Genomic DNA, 15,340 nt, shown 5'->3' on the forward strand with positions numbered 1-15,340 from the left:
ACAACCGGCTACTCACCATTTTACCTAGTTTATGGACGCTCCCCTACTTCTTTCCTGGACGTCTCTTTTTTTACCTGCCATGCGGATTCATCTCCATCCTCTTCAGAGGAATACGTTCCGCCAACGTGCTCGTATAAACACTGAAGCCCGACAGCAAGACAGAAAGCTGGTTTATGATGAATGGCATCATGCTGTATCCTTTCAACCTGGAGACGAAGTGCTCCTTTTGACGCCTATTCGCACACCTGGTTTGTGCGACAAATTCCAGCCACGGTTTATCGGGTCGTACACAGTTCTTGAAGAAACTTCACCAGTGAATTATCACGTGATGCCACTTGTAGCCCCAGCAGATCGCCGTTATCGAACTACTGAGGTCGTCCATGTCTCCCGTATGAAGCCCTTCATGCGACGTTCTTTGTCCCCTTGACTTGCCGCGGCCAGGCTGGCCGCTTTCACGTGGGGGGAATCAGTGTGGGCATTTAGTATACCAATCCTCTTCATCTGTACATTATCATCATTATCATGTGTTGCTCATGCATCCTCATCGTTGTCACGTATCATCATCATCTTGGTTCGTTCATCACAGCTGTCGGCTGCCGGTTCCTCGGGCCTAATAAAGGTCTTCAAAACCAAGACTTCATAATAGATTGATAGTGCAAGAAAGAGAAAAAGCCTTACTGAAAGCTCCATTAAGAATATAGACAAATGTCTAGCTGTTACATGAAGATTGTTTCATTTGGGTAATGTGTTCACGTACATCCTTTACTTGTTTTGCACAAGATGAGTGCTGATGCTGTAATTTTAGTTATCCTGTGACTTCATTGTCAATGCGACCATGGCGCTTGACTCCCTGCATGTCTCTGCCTCATATTCAGACTTTTAAAAGCCTGAAAACAATAGGAACAAACTTGAACAGTCCCCTGTGAAATGGCTGAGAGACAAGATTACTAACAGATCATTGGTGGGGGATGAGAGTCTTAACCAAGCTCTTAAAAAATATCCTGGGCCAGCACCACGCATGGACTCTGCTTCCCATGATGCAATCTGGAGGGCCCAAGCCTCCATCCAGCCCTCCGTACTCTCTACTTAGGCTTTAATGCATATTGACCTCTCACACTTCTCTACACTCCTTCAGGTACATTTCCCCACGCTCACATTCCTTTCATTCAATGCAACGATAACACATGTTTACACACACCCATCCAACATAACACTCTGACCGCATCGTCTCAGTATCTGCATTCTATACAACTTTACACCCTCTGTTCATGTTCGTGCTTTGCATGTGCGTTACGCCAATGAAAGCGAGGGTACCTCCGCATGCAAAACATGCACATTACATCATCTATTGTCATTTCCTTTCCTCCAACCCACCTTACCGCTACACTCATATGTCAATATAACGAACTTGCATGTTACGTGAAAAGAAGTTCTGTATATTGGCACGGGGTCGTGACGTTTACACAGGCAGGAGACTTCAGGTCGAAGATGAAACTGTTTATGTGGGCCGAACTAGTGGCCTTGCTAAAGTTAAGTCGGAGTACAGCAAGACATTGGCACTGATAGCGGCGAACAGAGCGTCGGCCGTCAATCAACTGGCAAACGGTGTAGCGGGTCCGCATTTATACACAAGCCGTCGAATATCCTAGCGTAATCGCTAGTGGCCTCATAGGTTTCAGAATAATTTGCCATGCTCGCAAAGGGGCGTAAATTCAAAATGATCTACTGGAGTCCCGAAGCTTCTCAAACACTGCAGGCGCGGTTTGTGCTGAGGATTACTGAGTATAAAACGGGGCGATAACTTAACTTGGAATGTGGCATTGCCCCCCTCTGAAAAAGGCATCGTCCCGATGATTTAACAAAAGACGAAAGTACAATAATAAATTAAGGAAATAAACAATGAAGCACAGCAGCGACAACAAAATACAGTTCTCAAGTTTGCAAACGAAATGGCTTGAGGCGCACAACATGGACAACTTCAGGTCCTGCACGGGAACGCTGAGAGATCATAATGCCGTCGGGAATAACCTCGCAGCAGAGTAGAGTCTACGAAAATGTCGAAGTGCCCTGTACAGTTCGAAGTAGCGTCGCAAAAGTTTTTCACTGAGTCCACATCAGCGTATCAGCGTCCACACCCAAACACAGTCACCAGGCTCGTATTCCATGAAACTTAGTCGAAGATTGTAACAGGATCCTTGGTCATTTGTTGGTTTCTGATGCGGAGGTGGGTGAGTTATGGAGCTTCTTCGGCGTGCTAGAGGTAGACAGCCATGTCAATGTTTTCCTTGTTGCTGATGTTGGGTAACAGGGCTTCGAGCGTTGTGGTTGGGCTTCTTCTATACACCAATTTGTACGGTGTCATCTGCGTTGTTTTTTGAAAGGCTGCTTTGTACGCGAAGATCACGGGCAGAAGGATTGCATCCCACGTCTAGTGCTCGACGTCGTCATACATGGCCAGCATATTGGTGATTTTTTTTATTGAGACGCTCGGTGAGCCGTTAGTTTGTAGATGGGAGACGATTATCCGGAGGTGACTTGTCTGGCTGTACCTCAGGATCGCCTGAGTTAGGTCTGCTGCAAAGGTCGTACCTCTGTCTGTGATGAGGACCTCTGGAGCTCTGTGACGCAAGTCGATATGCTCGACAAAGAACTTTACTAGCTGGGTGGCATTGCCTTAGGGTAGAGTCCTTGTCTCAGCATAGCGGGTGAGGTAGTAAGTAGCTATGACGATTCATTTCTTTCCAGAATTTGACATTGGGAACAGTCCTAGTAAGTTCATGCTTATTTGTAGAAACGGCCGGCGAGGTGGCTCGATAGGCTGTAGAAGTCTAGCTGGCCTAGTCGGTGGTGTCTTTCGTCATTGATAGTCTCGACATGTCCTGACGTAGTGAGGAGCATCCGCAACTTCTGAACGTAATGCTAAAGGTACTACGAAGTGGTAGTTGGCCTGATGGGGTGAAACTTTTTCTTAATGAGAATGCCGTTATGCAAGAAAAACGACGCCAGTCCTCACATGAATACCTTTGGAACAACGGCAGCCTTGCCCGTTAGGTATTCTGTAAAGCCCTTGATTTCAGGGTCAGCACGCTGTCATTCTGCGAAATCATCGACGCTCAAGGTTCCCAGGAAACAGCCGCTGTGCTCGTTGTCCTGCAGTGGTGGGTCAACAGAGGCGCGAGACAGGCAGTCCGCGTCAGAGTGCCTTCGCCCCGAGATGTGAACGACGATGATGTCGAATTCCTGAAGTCGCAGACTTCATCGTGCAAGGCGACATGAAGGGACCTTCAAGTTAGCTAGCCAACAGAGGGCATGGCACTCACAACTTTGAAAGGTCTGTTGTAGAGGTCGGGGCGAAACTTGGAGGTAGCCCAGATGATGGCAAGACGCTTCTTTTCTGTGGTGGATTAGTTAACTTCCGCCTTAGATAGCGACTGGCTCGCATAACTGATGACCCTTTCAAGTCCGTCAATCTTCTGCGACAGGACGGCTCTGAGCCCTACACTGCTTGTGTCAAGTTTGGATTTCTCTGTCGGCGTTTTTGTCGAAATGAGCAAGCATTGGAAGCGTCTGCAGGCGTCGTTTTAGTTGTTGAAATGCTTCGTCCTGTGGGGTTCGCCACTTGAACTCAACGTCTATCTTTGTATGGTTAGTGAGTGGCTCGGTGATGCGGGCAAAATTGTTGACAAAACGCCTGTAATAGGCGCAGAGACCGAAAAATCGACGGGCGGCCTGCGTAGTCGATTGTACCAACAGGTACACGCCGTGTCCTGCGGGAATGAAGTTTCAGAGTTTCTCGACTTGTCCCTGCTTTATTGGGCAGCGAAGGAAGTGGATCACGGCTGTGGGATCACGGCTGTTTAGTTCCCATTTCCTCCGCCGTCTCGCATTCTGCCGATACGTGCTTGAATCGGTCTGAGACACCCTCTGCAGGTGCGACGATCTTGCGTGATGTTCTTGCTGCCATAGAGCTGGTGGGAAACGAAACGCATGCAAGAAATTTTATTTCAGATCAAGGCTGATTGGGCATTTTAATAGACCCTAATAATTACTACCTCGCTGTGTACCGTTCGCAGTTTCGAGGAATGCAATGCAAGGTGAATTAGTGCTTTCCTGAGTTGATGGGTCTAGGATTGAAGAGGCGAAGTGAGTTACGCAGCATTTTATCATAAACACAAGTAGCAACCCAGCAGCTATGCATACTTGATATGATCAAGCTAGTACAACAGTTGGTTGGTTAGTTGGTCCTAATTAAACTGGTGCACCACGGGGGGTCAGCCATAAAATGGGCAATGCCTTGTTATATAAATGATTTTGTTTATAAATCTCAAAATCCTTAAGCACTTCGCAAGACTCGGTGGCTGAAAATCACCGTGGCATGACGCCTCAACAAACAAGCACACCAGTTTCAACGGCGAGTGGCCGTGGAGCCGTCGATATTTCTAAACGCTCCGAGTATTTTGCAAGTACGCGGGCAGTGGGCAAGCTCTGATAATAATCTAAGTTCGAAAGAATGACAGCTTGCCGCGATAGTTATGCAGCAAGCCTCATGCATTACGCACACCTGACACACGCGTTTAGCCGTCATTCCTGGTGACTGGCAGCAAAGCGCTCACTAACGCAAAAAAACCTGACCGCTTTCTAGATGGTTTTCCCATTTACCCATGGCGGCATCGTGGAAAATTGTCCTGCTGCGATGTCTTTAAATTCTGCTCGAAGCACGCACTAACTCGCCGGCCACGTGCGCTTGTGCCACCATAGCTATCAAAGCAATTAGGCACTGCTGTCTGCTACGACTCTCAACATTGCACGCTAGGTGCCCCATATAGGTCCTGCACGGAGTGTATAGCCTGTCTGCTGTGTACCAATTGAACATTTTTCTATTCTTTGAGCTACTAGGGGTACTTCTACTTGTAATTCTTCTACAGTCGATCCCGGATATATCGAACTTGAAGGGAATCGTATAATTTTTAAATATATGAAAAATCAGATATTAAAAAATACAGGCCCCGAGAGCTTACCTGTAGCAGACCATCACCTACAATAGGCACATTTAAAATTGATAACTGATTCTGTACCCAAGCCGCAACAGAATGATTTATTTTCATAAAAAAATCGCTTATCTTGACCTGCCTCTTCGTTTTTGAATTGAAGTTCAAGATGCTAGTTTCAATCCTATCAAGGCTGTCCAGGTACAACAGCCCAGTTCCTTCCATGTCGCCAATACAACAACAAATGACGCCGAACGCTGCCACCACTTCAGTAGCAGAGTACGCGCATGTAGCCCACGCGTCATCCGGACAATCCTCATTATCACTTGAGCTGTCGGCCTGGGCATCCTGAGTTCCTGTGACCACAGCTACTATGTCTTCATCAGCTAGGTTTGCAACGGCCTGGAGATTGCAGTCCGCTTCCACGAAATCGTCAGCAGACACATTGTGTTAAATTGCTGCTGGGAAGAGGGACACAATTCGCGCAACGCGTTGTCTAATCACTCTTTGTTGCCGTCTTTACTGGTTTTCTTAAGTTCCACTGTTTTGAAGCCTGCCTTGCGGAAGTAGTTGACCACTGTGTTCGTCTTCACATCTCACCAGGCACCCATCATCATTTGTATGGCACCAAAAAGGTCACCCGCCAGCTCAGTGCCAACGCGGAGGTTGACCAGCAGCTTGTCAAGGAGTCGACTCCTGTAGCCAACCTTGAAGGACTTCATAATGTCCGAGTTAAGTGGTTGCAGCTTCGCCTTCGTGTTGGCCGGCAGAAACTTCAGCTCAATGTTTTGGAGCTCGCAGGTGGTGTGGAGGGCGGAGCAGCTGTCCTCAAGAAGGCAAGCACGATGCTCCAACTTGCCCAGCTTGACGTCTCATGCTTGCAGCCATTCCGTGAACAGCTGACGCGTCATTCACGCCTTTTTGTTTGAGGCGTAGAGGAAGGGGACCTGCTTGCAGTCCTTGAAACAGCACGGTACTCTTGCTTTTTCTATCACAAAAGGCTAAAGTTTTTGAGACCCATCCAAGTTGACTGCCAGCAGAACGCTCACACCCCTGTGAAACGTGCTACAACGGCCGTCGAGAGTCTTGATCGGCAACATTTGCCAAAATAAACCGGTCTCATAGGCATTAAAGATTTCTGCGGGAGAAACCTTCATGGAGATTCCTGGCCACTTCTTCCTCATCCACTGCTGGATGTCCTGTCTGCTGACAGCTTTGCTTTCACCAGATATGGTGAGGCCAACTATGTTGTAACGCTGCTTAAATCGGTGAGGCCACCTGGTGTTGTTGGCGACAATGTCTTCATCGAGTGCAGCGGCAAACCACCTAGCCTTGGCCATCAGCATCGAGCCATCCACGGGAATGTTTTTTGCACGCACTTTTAAAAACCAGGCATAGAGTGCCTGGTCTACATTCTCGTGGGCAGGAGCGTACACACGACAGGCTCCCGACGGTTGCTGCTCCACCGCTTTTGCCTTGATATTTGCTTTATTCTTCGACAAGGTACTCAGACTGCTCCATGGTATCCCGAAGTCGTCCGCGATGGTCAAACATTTCTCACCCGCTTTAACACGTCGCAAGGTCAAGGGTCTTGCACTTCTTGACGCTGGCCATAACTACACGAGAAGTTGGCAATTCGATGAGTCCACATTGGCTTTGCACACCACGCACGCATAAAAGGAATGCTGCACATGAAGTAGTCGACGTGACAGCGAAAGCAACAAAGCGCTCACGAAGCGATGGTCACCTGTGAGGGCAACAGCAAAAGGTAGAAGCTCTTGTTGGCTGATCAAAACTTGCAAAACGGCAATAAAAAATGTAAAAGAAAAAGTAAAAGGAGGAGGACGTCGGAGGAGGCCAGAAGGGAGAGCTGGCAGAGGTTTTTATCTAGAATCAACTTATATACACATGAAGCAAGAGTCCGGAGCATGGTCGGTAGGGTAGTAAGACAAGAACCACATCCTCTTCCTTTAGTAAGTATACAAGGCAACAGTTTGGAAGACCAAGCAAACTCTCCCGGTGCACACTTCGAACAGGTCTCCAGCTTATCCCATTACAGTCCAGCGTTTTAACAATACAAAGCAAGAATAGAAAAACAGAAAATAGAATGCAAATTCACAAACAGTGAGGCATAGAATGAATTTTTCTCTTAGCTGAGTTACAAGCATCGTTAAACTGCTGTAACAGAACCGCCCCAGGCTCCGATCGTATATTATACGAAATGCTCAAACCTCTGCCTCCCATAACCCAAAAAGCTCTCTTTTGTTTGTGTAATCCCATTTTGTTTTCCAGTGAGATTCCTTCCACCTGGAAAGAAGCAGCTATTATTCCGATTCTTAAACAGGGCAAGGACCCATCTTCAGCATCAAGCTACAGGCCCATAGCTATGACGAGTTGCCTTTGCAAGGTTTTTGAAAAAAATGGTAAACAGACGACTGATGAATTTCCTTGAAACAAATAGCCTGCATAACCCATGCCAGTGCGGGTTTCGAGAGGCTAAGTCCACTACTGACCACTTTGTCCGTATCGAGGTGCAAATTCATGATGCTTTCATTCATAAAACAATTCTTTCTGTCAGTGTTCCTCAATATGGAGAAGGCCTATGACACTACATAGCACTTTGGGATACTCTAAGACCTGTCACACCTAGGTGTGCGAGGCAGAATGTTGACAATAATCGAAAGCTACCTGTCTAATCGGACATTCCGTGTACAAGTGGGCACTGTGTTGTCCCGTACATTTGTTCAAGAAACAGGAGTTCCACAAGGAGTGGTATTGAGTTGTACACTTTTTATAGTCAAAACGAACTCCTTGCGCCTCGTTACCCCACGAAATATGTTTTATTGTACATGTGTTGACAACGTGCAGGTCGATTTGAAGTCCTGTAACCTCTCAGTGTGTGAACGTCACGCCCAATTAGGTTCGAACAAGGTCTTTCAATGGGCAGATGATAATCGTTTTAAACTCAATTCGCAAAAGAGCACTTGAGTCTTGTTTTGCTGAAATAGGGGCCTCCATCCTGACCCCGACATTGACCTGCATGGTCAACGCCTTTCTGTGAAAACCAAGCACGAGTTCCTTGGACTAATGTTAGACACAAAAGTAACATTCATACCATATATCAAGTACTTAAAGAACAGGTGCTTAAAAACCATGAATATTTTGAAAGTGTTGTGACGCACTACGTGGGGTAGTGACAAGAAATGTCTGAGGGTGCTTTTTGAACTAGCCTCGTAGAGAGAGTCTGTACGTGGAATCAAATGAATGGTTGCTCCATCTGCAGAGATGTTACCTGTCTTTTACTTACTATCTCAAGGTTAATGCTGACGACGAGCATCTCGCTCACATCATAATTAATGATGTGTCCAATGCTGTCTTGTTCAACAACCGTCCTTCACTGAAACAGCTCTACTTCTGTTTTATGCCTCACTGAGAAAACTGGCGTGCCACTTCTAGAGCACCGGTTGATGGCTCCCGCAGCATATCCACCGCCATGCCAGTGGCAGATTATTTTTGGAAGCAGCATTGGAACCAGCATTTGGCACAGAGTCACTGTTTACTGTCCTTGTTTTCTTTTTGTATATACATACCTTTATATTCACGTCAGCGAGTGATTGCGTGAGACTTTTCTTAAAAAAAAAAAACTGCATTATTGACTTCGCATTGGGTCGATGCTCTTTGAGAGGGAGGCAAATGACCCGTGTTTACATGTGGATGAAAACGATGATGGGGGGATCGAGCGGACACCAGGTAGTGGGCCCCTGGCTTGACTTAAGAACGAAGAAGACAATCTTGTGGCTCAGTATGTTCTCTTGGCCAATCCTCCAGAGTGGGTACGAGTTTGGATTAGAGGATACAAACAAACAAACAAACAAGGCTCAGCTGTTGAAAACGCACTGCTTTCGCTGTCTTAAGGCGTACCTCTGCTTTGTTCGCGTTGTACTGCGACTTCTGATACTTCTTATCAATATTTATAAACATTACTGAGGTAGTCGATGCACCTTTATTTACGAAGATTATTTTTGTCGTGTAGCTTCTCTTGTCAATAGTTGATTTTATTTCAATTCTCATTATTGAGCAGTCCTGCCGCTTAGTCGTGCAGCTGACAGTTTAAACGATGAAATTGGTTATGTGCTCTGGCTTCCAGCTCCCACAAATTGGCAAGCTGATAGAACAGGAAATGAGATTATACATCATATAAGTGGTGAATATGGTGGCAGTGAAACTGTTTCAATGCTCAATCTTGCTGCAGATGGCAGAAGTTGGCTTTTTCAGGAGGGCAGCATATATAAACTAAAAAAAAAAAAATTTGTATTAGTAGGTCAAGTTTCCAAACAAACATCAGTGATGCTGTACGTGCGATATTCTATTGTTAGTGAAACATTTTATAAAGAACGGCAACCCCCCGCCGCGGTGGTCTAGTGGCTAAGGTATTCGGCTGCTAACCCGCACGTCGCGGGATCGAATCCCGGCTGCGGCGGCTGCATTTCCGATGGAGGCGGAAATGTTGTAGGCCCGTGTGCTCAGATTTGGGCGCACGTTAAAGAACCCCAGGTGGTCGAAATTTCCGGAGCCCTCCACTACGGCGTCTCTCATAATCATATGGTGGTTTTGGGACGTTAAACCCCACATATCAATCAAATCAAGAACGGCAACCAAAATTTCACAGCATGGAGAAGTCTACATAACAAAAACTCATGAGGATGTTGCCAATAAAAACCAAACCAAGGGACTATTTTGTTTTCTCTTGATGCTTACCAAGCAGAAGCAGCAGCACATTTGCAGGCTTTTAAATGGAAAATTGTTCTCAGCGTCCCAGCAGTACTTCTTTGTAACCACATTAGTACAATATGATGGAGCTTTTTGTTCACGGTGTATTCACCACTGCTGATATTTTCTAGGAACAAATAGCTGACCTGTCAAAAAAAAGCAATACATAAATTAAAGTTGATTACTCTAACACATGTTTAGAAGCTTTGAAAAAGTCTCTACTATATGTAGTAGTTGTGGTGCCAACAAAAGGTAATCTGGCCCACAACAAAACAGCATCAATTCATCAAAATATTCATTGCACATTCTACGAAGTACTGGTAGAACTGGCAAAAGTATGCCTTCGTTGTAGAAAATTGTGATTGAAGCTCACAAAACCCAGTAAGTATTTAGGCCCGATTATTTCTTGTAAACAGCATTTCTTGGTGTAAATTTTATAAAGTTTCTGTTGACAACTGAAAGAATCGTGTGTTTTTGTGTAATTTAAGAATAGTCTGACAAGTGGCACTCACTCCATGCAAAAAAATAGAACAGATATACGTAACTAATAATACATTTAGCTGATGGTAGATTATTTACGACATATTATACAATGCAAATTCTGAAGAAATTCCTTACATTCAGAATAGCATCGCTTGCCAACGTTGCATACTTATTGACTAGCCACAACTTTCAAACTGTGCCAACATCTGAAATAACAACTTTCTCATTATCGATAAATGAAATCCTGAATTCGCTGAAGCTAAAATTTTGTCATAACATTTTCTCTGAAAAGTAGAATTCCACTAAAGTAGACACAACAATATCGAGGGACCTTATTGCGTCAAAACATTAGGTAAAAGAAAAAATAATACTGGCACAGCTGAATTTGGATGGTAGATGACCCATGACTTCCTCGCATTCGGTACCAGCCTTCATATCTATTTTACCTTTCAAGTATGACCACACGCACAAGTTTATGCCGTAGTTATTCGAATATAAGGCGGTCACGATTATAAGGCAAGGGGGAAGTTGAAGGACCCAAGAAAAAGAAAAAGTTTGCACACTATTATAGGGCGAAAGAAACAAAAGAAAATAGGCAACTAAATTCCTTACCTTTCAGCAAAGCAGACACCAAATATTCATGAACTATCTGTACACAAAGATATTTATTCGGAGCGAGACGAAAGTGCAACTCAGAAACACACAAAAATATTTATTTGGAGTGAGACGAAAGTGCAACTTAGAAACTATCTTCAGAGGTGGTGGTATCGGAATCTTCCTTATCACTTGCGCACTCAAAGAGGTCATCGTCCTCGGTGCCGTCAAGAGCATTTGAAATGCAGCACTTGCGGAACGATGCCGCAACCATAGCTTCGGGGATCGCTGCCCAAGCGTCAACCCCCCACTGGGCGAGCATGGATCGGGACACCCGCTTTAGATGTCCCGACGGCGTCAGGGCCACAGTGTCAGTCGCCATCCATTCATTGTACAGCCGTCTGACGTGTGCCTTAAAGGGCTTGTTAAGGCAAACGTCAAGCGGCTGTAGTTGGCTTGTCAGGCCTCCCGGGATGACGACCAGCTCCGTCCGGTTGTCGATGAGCTTCTTCTTCACACCTTCCGTGAGGTGCCCGCTAAATGCATCGAGGACCTGCATTGTGCTCCCGGCGAGCAGTGCCCCAGGTCTTCGGCACCACACCGACTTTACCCAGTCCAGAACAAGCTCTTCCATCATCCACTTCTTCTCCTGGCAAGGAATGTGGACGTTCTGCGGGAACACCTCGTTCTTTGGCATGGTCTTTCTGTTCAGGATGATGTAGGGGGGCAACTTCCGCCCATCGGCGGTGCAGGCTAACATCACGGCTATGTGAGCCTTCTCGTTGCCTGTAGTGCGCAGGATCACTTGGCGATCACCTTTTTGTTGAACTGTCTGGGCCGACTGCTTGTCAAAAAAAATTGGAGTTTCGTCGGCATTGCCAATCTGCCCGAGTAGGAAGTTGTGGTCGCGTCGCAGGTCGATAACATATCCTTGAAAAGAAATTAGTCTTTCTTCGTAGTCTTCTGGCAACTTCTGCATCACGGAGGTCCGCCTTCGCAACGAAAACCCGGGCCCCTTCATGTACTTCTGCACCCAGCCCCGGCTGGCTTTGAACTTGAGAGCGGGGATGCCACGCTCTCTCGCGATTTTGCGCGCCTTCATCTGCGCGATGCCGGCAGTAAGGGCCAAACCGCGGCATCTTCTCTCTTTGACAGAGTCCGTCAGCACTTCTTCCACTTCGGGAAACGCTCCCTTTCGCGGGCCACGGAAAGCCTTCCTCGTAGCGGCGCATGCTAAGAGCGCCGTCTTCTGTTTGCGCCAACGACGCACATTGTTTTCCGGAACGTCGAACTTCCGACTCGCCGTGCAGTTTCCAGTGGCTTCCGCCTCTGCTATGACTTTGCTCTTGAAGGCTGCATCGTAGTGGCAACGAAGACTCGCCATTGCGCTGGTCGCATAAATAAGAAACAAGCACTGAGAAAGAAAATCTTGCAGCAGGGACTCCAGCACTCCAACAATAAATGCAAAATGGTGTCCTGGCTTTTTTTACAAGCTTTGCGGCTCCGGCTACTACTGGCTTGGAGCGGCTACTGCTGGCTCAGCATGTTCACACGGTTGAAGGCGTCCGCTGCCATGGCCTCTGCTGTATCGCGAGCTATTCAATACCGAAACTCGGTATTTACTATTTGCAACCTGCGTTTGTGTAAAATTTTATGCGTTTTATTCTGAAATCTGTTTGTTACTTTTCCAACAATGTTGTCGGGCTCTTTTGGAAGCTTGGAAATGGTTGAAAAGTGGAAACCAAAACTGTCACCCCAAAATCGGCATATTGGTATACCGAGCTTCGAATATAAGGCGAGGTATGACTTTGAGACTACACATTTTGGAAAAAAAACCTCGCCTTATATTTGAATAAACACGGTAATTTCAAATTAATTAATAAAGCACTGGCATCAACCCTGAATTGTATGGCATATTAGCAAGATGCACTCGTCGTCTGAAACAAGTAGTCCCGCCAGAAGCGAACAAGAAATGGCCGCGCTCTACACGTCAACATAAACAAACCGGCGGCTGGGTGCCTGTCCTTTGGACCGGGTCGTTTCAGTTAATTTCAAGTTTTCCACAAAAACAGTGTATTGCTAATTCAAACAACATGCCAAATTGAATCGGGGCTCGAACACTGTACCAAAGAACGTTTCGAATATGTCTGGTTTTTTCTTGTAACAAGAGACTGTAACTACACCATGTGCAATCTCGCCGAGACTAGCTCGGACTACAGCTAAGACTACGCAGTGCCTGCTTCTTAGCACACGCCCTCTTTCGCCCCGTAAACTTCACCGCCAATTCGCATATACAGTGAGAGAACAAGGGCAAATACAAGTACTGCTGATATTTACTCACCTCCTATTTCAACTTGAATAAACAGCTAAGACTACGCAGCGCCTGCTTCTTAGCACATGCCCTCTTTCGCCCTGTAAACTTCACCGCCAATTCGCATATACACTGAGAGAACAAGGGCAAATACAAGTACTGCTGATATTTACTCACCTCCTACTTCAACTTGAATAAACAGCTCGTCATTGCACGGCTGTGACGGTCGTGACATCCAACCAACGTGCGAACGAGGTGCAAACGGCGCGCAGTCATACATGTAACACGTGGTGGAATGTGGAAGCGAGCATAAACGGTGCCTGCGTGAAAACTGGTTTAAAGCCTAATGAATTGCAGCATGTTTGATTAATTTTGTACTATTATGTTAGTGGTTTAAAGTCATTTCAGTTTGTGGGCTTCTGAAAATTGCCTGTCTGAATGCTTTCGTGAACTATTTTTCCTAAGTGCAGTAGGGCTGTGCATGGGCCAAACGGCGTGCGTGCAATAAAAAGTGTGCAGTTTAAATGCCATACTGTGCACTTGCTGGTACACTTCAGTCTTTTAAATGAAAAAAAAAAAAAAGGTATTCCGTGGAGAAGCCAGTGCAAACTGAATTATTGACTGGAACAAATGAGTGTTCGTGGCTATTCAGTAGCTGTTGGTTTGACTTCACGACAAAGTGACTAAAGAAACGAACACATCCACTCTAACCGCTTTACTTTTTTACCGCTTGTATATGCTTGCATGCCAGGAATTTCTGTCGAATAGTATATAATACACAAAAGTAAGTAAGCGTGATGAACAGGCTAATTCTGTGAGCATTGGCCAGCAACCACGGTATGTGTCAGGAAAGCCCTTGGCCTCCATGTTAAATATCACAGGTATTTTCAAAAATTTTCATTTCATGCTAGTTATTGAGAAGGGCAGACAACAAAGAGAAACCATCACTTTTAAAAAAACATTTGAGGCATTCGCTAGCATCTCGCTCATATTTTGCTCGCAGGCCGTGCCCTTGATAAAGAAAGCCGATGGGAATCCAAGCTGTTTCAAATCATCGGTCATCGGCCACTGCTGGTAGGGGTGTGTCGGAGACGCTGTTGTGCTAGCTATTGACTTCGCTATAAAGCCCGGCCTCACATGGACTGGTATTGACGACCTCCTGTAGTATGGCAACCAACTCTTGGGAGCTAATATGTTACCGGACAGTAAATACCTCTTCAGGAAGTTTTCTGGAGCTTCACCAGTACAGATGCATTTCTTCTTGTACCGTCCAGATTTTCATTGTTCGTTGGCAAAGATATTGGAGAAATTAGAAGAGCACAACAGGATGCCTGCTACATGTTGTGGAAAGCACTACACTGGTCGCCAGTTATCAGCTAAAAGTTGTTTTTTAGTGAGCTTGCCACTGAAAAAACAGTTTGCTTCTGTACTTGCTGGCGATACCTTGAGGCAGGAACTTTGAGTTTGTGAGTGGCAGCAAACACAGAGAAAATGACGACGTGATAACAGACATCACGGATGATGCCTTCTACCAGAAGCAGCGACAGGCACTTGGCTGCAAAAAACAAAAAATCACATTAGCTGTGAATACGGGCGCAAGTCTTGACTTTAAATTGTCGAGCTATTCAGTCTTGAACTATTCGGTGCACTTGACCATCAACAAGCTGCCACGGCACATTCGCTGGAGCACTGTTATTTGCGCTTTATTTTGGTACGGCGCGAAGCACCCCAGTTTGACTTTAATTCTTCAGGTGTTCACGGAGCAAATGAATGAGCTCTCTGCAGAGGGATTCACTGAAGCCCTGATGGGGAACAGCTGCAATCAGAGATGTGTAAAGAGTATTACTGTTACTGCAGTTTTGACCAGGCCGTGAGGATACAGCTCTTGAAACCAGACATTGCGTTATCTGCCAGTCTGTGTTTAACTTTTCTTTCTCTTTCTCCATCTTTTTTTTTTGCAGTTAATGTTATGTATTTGCCTCCTAAATTACTATTTCTATATGCTAGTGGCATCATTTTTGTTTTATATTTCGTTAGATTAATGATACCTTTGGTTGCACAATGAAATCCTGCGCTATAGTCACCGGGAGATAAGAAGTTAGAAAGGACACACATTACGAAGTGGACGAAAGCGCATCATGCAAAACCAACTAGCGTAATGCCGCACTTTTCTGCTTGCATGCTATGAATATTT

General features: G+C 45.7%; 1 protein-coding gene and 1 pseudogene across 10 annotated transcripts in view; one reads left to right on the forward strand and one right to left on the reverse strand.

Moving 5' to 3' along the window:
• Positions 1-12,219, reverse strand: part of LOC142802652 (uncharacterized) — a 48,596-nt pseudogene extending 36,377 nt beyond the window's left edge.
• The window catches only part of LOC119170446 (uncharacterized), a 270,210-nt gene that overhangs the window by 139,138 nt on the left and 115,732 nt on the right, over positions 1-15,340 (forward strand). The window lies entirely within an intron of this gene.

Source organism: Rhipicephalus microplus, chromosome 3 (assembly GCF_043290135.1).
Source record: "Rhipicephalus microplus isolate Deutch F79 chromosome 3, USDA_Rmic, whole genome shotgun sequence".
Taxonomy (NCBI): Eukaryota; Metazoa; Arthropoda; class Arachnida; order Ixodida; family Ixodidae; genus Rhipicephalus; species Rhipicephalus microplus.